Genomic DNA, 9,372 nt, shown 5'->3' on the forward strand with positions numbered 1-9,372 from the left:
GCGTAATTATTAAAGTAGTTTACCTTCAGAGTCATTCTGTGACCGGGTCATCAGATGCAATCTTGATTGATTTGTGCTGCCTGTTTATCAGATTGATACAACACAACCATAAATGTTACGACGGTTTCTACACATGCTATATGTCCTTGATATTGATCATCTGTGTTTTCAAAATAGAGGCAGGTTTGTAGTCTTCCTGTTACCTGAGAGATCAACTCATCAGGAAGCTGGTGTTAAGAGCTGTAATTTACATCCTTATAATTTTTGTGAGAGTTGGTCATAGAATAAACGTGGAACCGAGTCACAGAAAGTAACGCCGTTCATTGATGTCATTTCACTAAGGAACTCTTCAGCACAAACAAACAGGAAATCCAAAGAGGAAAGGGTCTTCGTAAGATCATATATACCTAGGGAACAAATGTTCCGTTCAAAACCTAAATATTCTTAACTGCAGAACACATGTGTTGTATGTGGGATCAGTAATTATGTACACATTAAATGTAAAAAATGTATTTGGTGGTGAACTTTTTCTTTTTCTCTCTGTTTTACAGAAAATGTGAGTTATGTGGTTGCAAAAAAGTGTCAGAAGAACATCAAATGACAAATCTCACCATCACCACTCTTGTTGTGTTATTTTGGATCTCTTTATTGTGGCGAGGATGAAGATACAATTGTTATCTAAGCACAGGATATATTTCAGAATTTTAGATGGTAATAGAATATAATAACAGGATCTGGAAAGACGTTTTCTTCCTGCATCAGCTTCATGTGGGAGGAAAGGTCAAATCAGCATCGTTTTCAGGTTTAAAGAAGACTCAGACTGAGGGAAGGCCGACGTTGGTGACATAGTTAGATCTCCCTTTGTGATGCTCACGGCAAAGCTGTCATTGCCGTGGACTCTCGGAAGTTGATTCCAAATATCAATGTCACACAAGATATTTCGTGAACCTGACTTGGTAAATGCCTTCATAATTACGAAGACGAACACACTATTGATAATTTCCCGTTTTCCATGTTTTTGCATGGATATGAATTCCCATGTCTCTCTCAATATTCTATGGCTACACTATTGAATTTAAGTCCATTAGCCTGTATTAGTTGAAATTATTGATCATGCGTGCATACAACAATTACTTTGCGGAGGATCCAGAATTGTGAAATATTCGTAAATATACAACTTAAATGCTGTATGAAAAAAGATGACTGAACAATATAATTGGTTATAATTCATGTATCATATATACTCTTCAACAACATAATATGTCAACGCCAGGGCATATTCTCGATTATCTACCGACACAGATTCATTGGGCGTAAAAGGCAAAATAGTGGTGACCATGTTATGAATGGGTGGTAAGAAACGTTAAATCTAACTGCAGATTGGGATGATTAAATGCGACCATAAGGTCCAACCAAGAAGGTAATAATGATGTGTACACGGACTTTCCGGCCCATATCTCGTTTATAAGAGATCTCAGAAGGGGCTAAGCTGTCTTAACTCCCTTACTCTGCCCTTTGTCCTTCGTTGCAGATTACCTGTCTTTCCAATAGTCAACCCTCTCTTCATGACGAACAATACTCCAGCAGCCCCAGCCTCTGGTATATCTGCATTTCAGAAATTGTGAGATACAACTGAGCATGCTCTTTCCACGAAGTTTTCAAAGAGCGGCATATGGCTCTTGCTAAAACATTGTCAGGGTTATAGCATTCAGGCCCGAAGACATTGTGACATTGTGACGTTGGTCTTGTGTCAGCCTTTATACGTCTTACTAATACGATACTGTCACTTGAAGTTGTTTTTAAATCCAGCAGTAAAAGGCTAAGTGGTTTATACCTATTGGTTGTAAATGAATTTCATTTCATATAGTCGAGTACATTCGGAATGGGTCCAGGGTGGGCAAAAAGATATCAGCCATGCATACAACCAGCATTGGACAATGTCCTTACGCGGTATGGGGCTAATGTAGGCTAAAGTATATTGGCCCCAAATAGGGCCAGCATTGGGACAGTGCCATAAAAAAAGATACTGGTCCGATATGACGCCAGCGTGCAAAGCAGTATACTGTGCAGACTCTTGCTGTAGTAATCGGGACAGTATTGGCCCTATTATGCAATGTTAGAAGGGGAACAGTTTCCACGCACATTTCAAGTGTTTTCTTTTTCTTTTTAGAGATTATTTCTCAGGGGCACAAAGTCACTTGGTTCGTTTGTAACCACAAACGGAAATAGGTCAATTATCTTGATGATATCATGTATCTCCGCGAAACCTCAAATTGCCCTGAACGAAATTGCCCTGAACAATAAGCAGGGTTTCTCTGGCCTTACGACCAGCAACTGTGCAAATGCAACTGACACATTATTGGCAACCATGGAGGAGACATCAGTTGAAGTTCCATCTGTTTGAACTATATTCCGTGGCAGTGCAATGGTGAATACAATGTTTTTTGCCATTTGCCAGAGAAATTCGTTTAACTCGTCGTTAACGAAGCCTTGGAAAATTTTGTCAGTTGTATACTTGAATCAACAGAATGTATGAAAACGAAAGTTCTCATTAATCACAAAAAAGTTTATGGACCGGACTAAAACAACAAGAGGGAAGCCAAGAGTAGTTTAATACACTTAAAATTCTTCTTCCCGAATACAGTAGTGTAAGTTTAGACACAAATATAAGAGTACCTGTAGATATTGGAAACGTGAGTGCCAACAGAATATAGGACAAAGGCGATATGCAACAAGAACAAATTCAGCAGCCTTTTGGAAAGAGTTAGTTCAAATACCTGTAAAATGTCTTATAATATTAATAGGGATAGTCGGGTGATCCTTTCAGCAATATTTTCTTACCAGCTTAGAAAATGAAACTGACAGCCCTGCACAGATACATGTAAATGAGGTTAAAGAGCTTATATTACAATCTTCCATAACAGTTGAAGAAATACGCCATTACGCATGTAAAAACTGGAAAATCACCTGGAATTGATAATGTGCTCGGAACCAATTATAATGCTCTTCCTACCTTCTTTGTTGAACAGGAAATTTAACAGTGGATGTTTTCCGGACTTATGGATGAAGGCAATCATTAATATTATACCGTTTCATTAAAAGGGCGACATAAATAATCCCTATAATTACAGAGGAATATAATTACCTATTTTGCTGGGGAAGATTTATCCTTGTGTATTACATGACAGACTTACAAATTTGCAAGTGTTATGAGTAAATTTTCTGAAAATCTGAAAATCAAGGTTTCAAAGTTGTTGAAAGAAGAAGGAATTGTATGAAGACCCATGTTTCCTCACCCGTTACAAATCTCTTTTTTTTAACTCGACGAGATTTTCGCCCATTAGCTCTAATTTTTCTCTGGAAATGACATTTCCTTTTATCTTCAGGTCAGAATTTAGACACTTTGGCACCAAATGAGCAGATACCTTATTCATGTGTAAATATATGGGGCGTTATCCAAGGCATAGCAACTCAGTTATTCGTAGTGATGGATGTTATCAAAAGCGTACGTCATGTTACTTTATTTAGATAATGTAGATAATAAAACATTGGCTTCAAATATTAGATAACTACTATTTCTCCTGATTTTAGTTTTGTTTGACTGTCACAAACAGTTGGAGATATAAACTGTTTAATATGTATGTTTTGTGCTATAAATATGTTTCATCAAAATAGGATATCTACTGTTAATAACAGTTCAAGATATAACCTTCATAGAAAATATAAAAGAATGTAAGAACCAGAAAAGTATCTTTATGCAATTATCGAATTATAACTTCGAAGTATTTTAGTGGTTTGGAGGGGGACTATTACGATTGAGAAATAAATGAAGGTAGTTGGCAAAAAATCGATTTATGCATGAGAAACTATCCTTTAGCTGATCGAAGTATTGCAGGTGAATATTGATTTTTACTGTGCTACTTTTGATGCTTTTAGAATTAAATATCTACCAAAAATGTATCACTAATGTTAATACGCGTACGCGTATAGTTAAAATAAATAATTGTTTCAAACGATACAGAACAAATAAAGTCAAGTTGCCAGTTTGGTTTTCATGCGTGTGAAAGAATTGAAGAATTGAAAGTATTGATTGAATAGTCCCATAACGTAAACCCCATGCTTGAATAACTTATTTAAGTGGCATTTAGAAGTTGGTATGATAAACAATGGATATAGTTCTATGGATATATCAACTTCTTTATTACAATAACTGCGACGTTTCGATGTAGATACTAACACCGTTATCAAGCAAGTGATAAACAGAAATGTGAATGGAGGTTACAGACATGTGGATACATTGTAAGAAAGAAGTTGTAAATCCATAGAACTACATCCCTTGTCCATGATAAAATAGTTTTCTAATCCACGAAAAAACTACTCACATGTGTAATCAACTGTGACTACGCGTATATCCGTCAACAAGAATGCATATATTGCCCAGGGGGATTCCGGGAGAATGAGCCCCTAAGACCCGACTAATGAGGATCGGATGGTTACAATGAGTGATCTAGATAATTGTGTAGTGTCATACCCTGACGGTAAATAGCTGTTTCAGCTTTATAATCATGACCTGTCTGGCCAAGGCTCAATTACTTACAGACCGCCTCCGTGGTCTATTGGTCGAGCGTCCGCCCGGAGAGCGGAAGGTCCGGGGTTCGATCCCCGACCGCGTCATACCAAAAGACGTTAAAAGATGGTACTTGTTGTTACCCTGTCTGGTGCTCGGCATTAAGGGGCTAAAACAAGGAATGGTCGTCTCGGAGTCAGTATACTGTGTCTGAGTGGGGTATTCATGTTAGAAACTGCGGCATGGTATCTCAGTGAGCTAGCACTGTAAATCGGCATCAGTCCGGACTAGTACAAGCAGCCACACAAACACACACACGAAAATGCACGTCGCTATATAAGTGCAATAATCTTGAAGGCGCGTTAAACCCCATTTCACCTCACCTCAATTACTTACAAGCCGCCGTGACGAAGTTGGAATATTGCTTGGTGACTGCGGCATAACACAAACATTTACTCACTCAATAAATCAATAAGAACAAATGTCCCTGTCTTGTATATTTCGATACATTGTCGTTAACAGTAGTGACGATTACGATGATGGAAATAATTTGAAATATATGGAACGTACTGGAAAGCATTTGACCTATGTGGAACGTATATTTTAATGTATGGAAGATAATAGACTGTTCAAATTGAATTGCAATGTGGACATATCAATTGGCTGGTACAAATTGATTCGTTTTATTTGAGTATTTAGGACTGCACTTTAACCATGTGCAAGGGAACAATACTGGTACCAGTAGTGTTCTTCAAGGTTTGTCACACAGACACCAAAGATAAAGATTCAAGGTCTGTATGATCCAGCCTTAACTTGAAAAGTCTTTCTTTAAATGTTTGCATGACTAAACAATATCAACTTTAGCCTTCACATAAATGCCAGTCGAAAACAACTGATGTAATGTGTATTATATTACAATAATTCAGGTAATATACCCAAAGAAAAAGGTTATGCACACCCGTATTTCTGAACGATGACAAATTTATGGCAAACAAAGTAGCTGGGTGATACCAAGGTCATCGGATAGAACAAACATTTGACAACAAATAAAGAAGATATTGGTGAGTTGGGATTGACATTTACTGAAAAAACCATAATGGTAACACAGGTACTGTTTTGGATCTTAGACAATACCTGAAATGTATCGAGCTGCAGGATAAAGTAAACGAGTTACGTTTGATGTTTCATGTAAAAAGGTTCCTTGACGTCTCTACTTGACATGACACGTGAAACAGATCAGTAGCGAGTATAACCGCTACGTGCCCGGATGACGCATTCCGCTCTACGTCTCATGCCTTCAGTCAGACGTTGGATCTGTTGATCGGTCAACAACAACCACTCCTGATGCAATGCTTCTTCCATTTGGCGTAAATCTTGTACAGGAGGATCTCGTTCTTGTATGCGCCGCCTCAGACTATCCCAAACATGTTCAAAGGGGTTCAAATCTGGGCTCATTGCTGGCCAGGATAGAGTCGTCATTGCATTGGCCCTCATGTAATCCACGACCACATGCGAACGATGAGGCCTGACATTGTCATCCCTGTACTGAGGTCGAGTAGCAAGAGGGTGGTTGTCAAAATAATGAACGACGAATGGCCTCAAAACGTCCCGGATGTACTGAGCCCCTGTTATGTTGCCCCTTATGGTGGGTGACCAAATCCAACCTGCAATCATGAGAGATACACCCCAAACTATTACCGAGCCGCCGCCGAATGCAACAGTCGGTTTAATATTCCAGGGGATGGAGGCCGTGTTCCGGTGCCTTCAAACTCTCGTTCTTCCATCAGTGACGTGGAGCAGAAAGCAACTTTCGTCTGACCAATTGATCCGTCTCCAAGTTCTCAGATTCCAGTTCTGCCGCACAATACACCATTATAAACGAGCAGCTTTGTGGTGATCTCCCAACAAGGGACGCTTTATAACTCGTCTAGCCCTCGGTCCTGCAGCTTTCAGCCGGTTCCTGACGGTTCAGGCGCTGAAACGACGATTGGACATCCACAGCTGTTTCAGACGAGTACTTGTGAAAAGGGGTTCTCGGCGGATGAGACGAAGAAGGCCCTTGTCTTCGCGATGTGTCGTGACAGGAGGTCTTCCGGATCTGGGACGGTCCTGTACATCGCCGATCTGAGCATGTTTCTCGACTAAACGGCTTACGACAGTGTGATGATCCCCCCAATTCCGACCATTGGCATTACAAGACATTCCTGCGTTATGCATGCCAATTATTTGCCTTCTTGTGGCGTTTGATAATCGCCATCGTGTCATGGTCACACAATGTAATGGAATAACTGTTTAAAACCGAGCTTAAAAGAGCAATTTTTACGTTTGGGTATACTGCTTTTAGAGATACTCGAGGGTAGTATGCTGCACGGGCACGGGCATACCATGTCATACCACTGATCACATCATTTCGAGAAAACATAATCCTTCCCGTAATTAAATCTTCCATGACTGTTACAAATATCGGGAATGTATTATGAAATATATTAGGGTGTGCTTAACCTTTTTCTTTGTGTACATCTCCTTTTATATTTGGACTGTGTTTGAAGTACGTGCATTTGGACAAAAGTAGCAAAGTTGATCAACATTATATTGTTTCTCAATAAGTCTTTGACCTTTTTCAATAGAACTAAATGGATTTTTATTAAACGTCACTATTGCAAAAAAAGACATGTCATATTAATATTCTAATCACATCCGACACATCTCGCTGCCCTTGTTCAGAGCCAGGTTGGACAAATCGCTTGTGACGTTCAGGGACTTATAACTGGAAAAAGAACAAGACAAAATACATGACATTAAAAGGATCAAAACCGTAACACTTTTCCCCTTTCAACGCCCATTTGGAAAAGGTAGACGCAACTTTAAACCATTTTGCTTTAAACCACAGACACCATTTTGCTTATACAGTACGAAAGGGTCGTCGTCTGTATGTTCTGCGAGTTCTGAAGTTAATGGCCGTGCCATGTTTATTTGGCATCTGTGACAGAGCTCATCACAAACATGAACAGTGTATATACGTCTTTAGTGACAAACCCTCATACATGTCTTTATACTACTTATTTACTTAGTCAAACCTACTTTGCATTGACGTATCCCTTAGGATCATGTGCACGACCTCACCAAATATTGTATGCCGCGTCAGTTTCGTGACGGGCCGTGACGTATTTGCACCACTCTGTTAATACTCCTGAGACGTGTCACCATGTGACGGAACATTATGCAATAAATGTGAAGGGAACATTTACCAAGACAAAGGGTTGATCAGGTATGGAGAAGAAAGTTCTTTCTGATGGGCGAGGAACATTATGCTAAATGTATTAGCTTTGAACATTACATGAGTCATAACAGTCTGTCTGTCTTCCTGTCTTGGATATGTTTATTTGTGTGTCATGTGTACAAGCATTTAAAGACTGTCGGACAAAAGAAAGTAAATGTCCATGTTTGATTGTGGCTGAAAATGAAACAAACAACAAATATTCGATGGTGGATTATGTGATACGTGCGTCATAGGCGATGCTACATGTATCGAATCAATAAGTATCTCACTGCAAATGAGGTGCACATGATGTCTCAAGAAACATGGGGATCGCAATTTCATAGCACACAGTAATGAGCAGAATGAAGGGTGAAGTTTCAAAAATATGCTGTCTTTTGCCCGGCAGTTTAGTGTTAAGAACTTTGACACATACATACTTACCATGCACACACACACACGCACGCACGCACGCACGCACGCACGAACGCAGACGTACATATATACACACATACGTGCTGACAATATATTGTCTCAAATTAAGCACATTTTTACACTTTTAGTTAAAATATCTGACTATGAATCATCTTTCATCATAAAACTAAATATACAGAACTGTTGTATGGTACCCACAATCCAAGGAACATAATCTGGAATTCGAATCCACGCCCAATGAATCCTGGCTCGACTAGGGGACGTAACTCAACAAACGCGGTGCCTCAGACGACCAACAGCCCATGCTCCAAGGTGTGTTGTAAATATAGCAATGTTAATATGATCAGTGTCTCCGTCAGACAATATTTTTGATGTTGAAACCGTGCAGATGTCTTGTACGCGGCATGATGGAGTCGGTGGAATGAGATAAGTCCAACATTAGGCAATATTACGTTTGTGGCGAGGCATATTTTAATTTCGAACTTGTATGATTATCGAATAAGCTGTATTAACATGGTTTTGTTATCCTTTGTCACAAAACATCAAGTAAATATGTGTCCATCGTATTTATGGTTCTCATGTATGATAATTAAGAATTGACGTCAATATATTTTGCGTTTATAACGTAAAAACGGTTATGCACACTTTGTAGATAAGCAAAGTGTGCAAACCGGTTTTTACATTTATATCTCCATAAGCTCAGAAACGTACTGAACTCAATTACAGATATATACATCAACAATAACAACTTCAAAGAAAGCTTATTTGTTCTTTAACACACAAGAAACAAGAGACGATAATATGAAATATCTATTTATAATTCCGACTATAACATGAGCATGTGTTTATAAATCACTATCAAATTCTGATGATACCAGGTGTTTGCGAAAAGTGATCCTACGCCACCAGTGGCACCCGTCACAAACACATGCAAAGGTAAGTCAACTGTTCACCTGAAGAAACACGGGAACATATGATGCAAGTCGACATAAAGGGATAGTTGACTATGGGAAAGTCAACTTAGGCACCCATCGTTCACCTCCGAGAGAAGACCTTTGAGATTCTTTGAGAATCTTTGAGATTCTTGCTGAAATAATCCATTCTTGAAAGAAAT

This window comes from Haliotis rufescens, unplaced genomic scaffold (assembly GCF_023055435.1).
Source record: "Haliotis rufescens isolate VD_foot unplaced genomic scaffold, xgHalRufe1.0.p SCAF_2, whole genome shotgun sequence".
Classification (NCBI taxonomy): domain Eukaryota; kingdom Metazoa; phylum Mollusca; class Gastropoda; order Lepetellida; family Haliotidae; genus Haliotis; species Haliotis rufescens.